Source organism: Gossypium hirsutum, chromosome A11, assembly GCF_007990345.1.
Source record: "Gossypium hirsutum isolate 1008001.06 chromosome A11, Gossypium_hirsutum_v2.1, whole genome shotgun sequence".
Classification (NCBI taxonomy): Eukaryota; Viridiplantae; Streptophyta; class Magnoliopsida; order Malvales; family Malvaceae; genus Gossypium; species Gossypium hirsutum.
In genome coordinates, this window is record NC_053434.1 from 78,320,215 (window position 1) to 78,323,708 (window position 3,494).

Genomic DNA, 3,494 nt, shown 5'->3' on the forward strand with positions numbered 1-3,494 from the left:
ATGCCATAAGATAATCCAAAACATAGCAGTACCAAACAGTGGATAGTGATAGTGTGACTAGTTGCTGACGATCCCCGAGCCTGTAGCTTCGCAATGAGATCTATAAAATAGAGGAAACAGAGTAAACGGAGTAAGCATTACAATGCTTAGTAAGTTTTAAGCAATGTCAACAGATAACAATCAAATTATAACATAGTTGTTCGTATTTTTATTTCACTCTTCCTTCGGGCATACCATCCCTTTACCGAATACGCACATCTCATAGATTGCTCTCGTATGCATCACATAACTACCTTATAATTTAGTGCAAATCAAGCTCACATATAAACTTGGAGTGCATACCTGTTTAACCTTTCGCATTGAATATATTTATAAGCAATTCTTATTACGAAGTCTTACCCGGACATAATCTCCACACGAAGTTATCGGGTCTTACTCGGACAAAATCCCCACACGTAGTCATCGGGTCTTTAGAGCTCGGATATAGTACGAGCACGAAGCTTACGGACATTAATCAGTGATAATATTCTCGCATAAAGCCTGCGGGGTTTTAACCCGGATATAGTACTGACACAAATGCCCTTCGGGACTTATCACATTTATACACTTTCACATCCATCACGTTGGCCACTCGGCCCTGTCACATATATATACTTTCACATTCATCACATCGGCCATTAGGCCTTATCACATATATACACTTTCACATTCATCACATCGGCCATTAGGCCCTATCACATATATATACACTTTCACATTCATCACATCGGCCATTAGGCCCTATCACATATATATACACTTTCACATTCATCACATCGGCCATTAGGCCTTATCTCATATATACACTTTCACATTCATCACATCGGCCATTAGGCCTTATCACGTATATACACTTTCACATTCATCACATCGGCCATTAGGCCTTATCACATATATATACACTTTCACATTCATCACATCGGCCATTAGGCCTTATCACATATATATACACTTTCACGTTCATCACATCGGCCATTAGGCCTTACTATCATTTCATATTCGAATACTCATAAACTTACAATACCACGATTTAGAATTCAAGTATGGGTTTAATCAATAGCTTATGAGCAACTAAAACAAGTTTATCAAGGTTCACAACATAATCTCAAATTCAGCACAAGCTGTTTTTCCTGAGCAATAGTCACTAAATTATTTATAACTGGAGCTACAAAACTCAAAATCACTTTCCGCTAATTTTTCCTGAATATATACTCATATATCTTCCATCCATAAAATTTCCAGAATTTTAGGTTAGGCCAATCAATACCAGATTTTTCTTAAAGTTTCCCCTGTTTCACTGTTTGACTAATCTGACCACTCTTCACTACGAATCAAATTTCTCATTTTACAGAATTCAAAATGTGTTGTATTTGATTTCATTTGAAACTAGACTCATTAAGGAGTCTAAGCATATAAATTTTATCTTATAACCATTTTTGTACAATTTATAATGATTTTCTAAAAACAGAACAGAGGATTACAGTGTCATTCTGCGCTGTCTCACGCAACTTTAAGTATCTCATTATCGGAAATTCTTTTGCTTACACGGTTTCTTTTATAAGAAACTAAACTCATTAAGATTTAATTTCATATCTCAATCAGCCTCTAATTCAAGTCCATGAATTTATGGTGATTTTCTAAAGTCACGTTACTGCTGCTGTCCGAAGCAGACTATTTCAAATTACCCTTAAATTCCCAAGCTCAAACACTTAAGAACTTACCATTTGAGCTTAGAACATATCATGGCCACATCTTATCTTATTAAATCAACTCATCATGTCCTATTATAATTGAATTTACTCAACGTTTAAACACTTAAAACTTACCTCGGATGTTGTTGAACGATTTCGGCGGCTATTCGATCACTTTTTCCTTTCCTTTATCCAACTTTGGTCCTCTAAGCTCTTGAGCTTAATTGAGTAAATTAAGTATATCAACTTCATATACTTCACTTAATCAAAGCAAGAAATACAATTATCCTCACTATCTCACACATATACGTTCAGTCAATCATTACTATGTTACAAGTCAAGCCTAACTTAGGCTAGATCGAACATATATAATCTTTTAACTCAATTTACGAATCAAGACATATTAGTTATCAAAGGTTGACCATGATACACATAGTGAGCTCCATTTTTTTAACTCACATTCGGCACATAAAAACATACACAAAATTTTCCACACAAGCTAGTATTTTAGCAATTAATATGACACAAGTTAAACCAAAAGTTTACAATAACATTACAAGGTACATACATAGGGTCCATATACATGTTTATTTTAAAACACCACCCTTTAAACCCTCTAGCTCTACTTACAAAAGACTCTCATAACTAAAATCCATAAGTAAGTCATCCAATTCCACCATTTCAATAAGTATTTTATACCAAATCTAATAACTAAATGTTATTAATGAGATTCATACCAAGACCAAATATTCATTAACAACCAAAGCATATATTCAACAATTTAACAATGTGTTTAACCTCCATGGCCGAATAGATCCTTTCTATTCCATTTAACTACCATAAATTTAAAATATTTAAATCAAGTTCATGAGTTTCTAATTTCATTACTTCAACCATTCAAAGCCTATCTAATTTCTCAAATAGATTTCTAATACAAGAATTAAGCCAACCTACTAATCTTGACACCCACATTCGGCAAGTGACCACACACACACTCTCATAACCGAATTTCCATACTACTAAAACCTCTATACACATATTCCCCTTATTCATCTTCAATTTAAGCTCCCAACTCATAAAACATAAGGAATAGAAATCATCTTCTAAGTTTCCTACCTTAACCGCATGCCCAAATCACCACAAGGATCAAAATTCACACATGGGCTCAATCAAAGACCTATCCATCAACTAAAATTTCATAAAATCTCGAAGAATTTACCTAAAACTTACCTTAATTAAGCAAGTAGAAGACCGAATGCCTAGCTTCTTCCCTCCTCCTCTCAATCAGGCCAAGAAGAACCAAAGAACACAACTTGTTTCCTTTCCTCCTTAGAACATTCGGCCAAAGATGTTCAAGGATGAACACTTTTTTTCTTTGTTTCCTTTCTTCCATTCACGGCAAAGGGGGGGCATGGATGAGACCATTTTTTTTTCATCACTCCACCTTTTTGCATTACTTTAATCCTAACCCCTTTTTCTTTATTCTTTCTAACATAACTCACTAACACAACATGTTTGCAACATGTTTCCACCCATAGCATGGCCGGCCACTATGCTTTAATTTTGGGTAATTTGACATGCAAACCCATCATTTCACAACATGCATTATTAGGCCACTTTACATTTGCCTAGCACATTTCCAAATTTTCTCACATAAGTCCTATTTGATAAAATTCACTTACTATTAACAAAATTCAAACATGAAATTTTCACACATGCATATGTACATATAATGAGCATCAACTATGACGGTTAATTATCTTT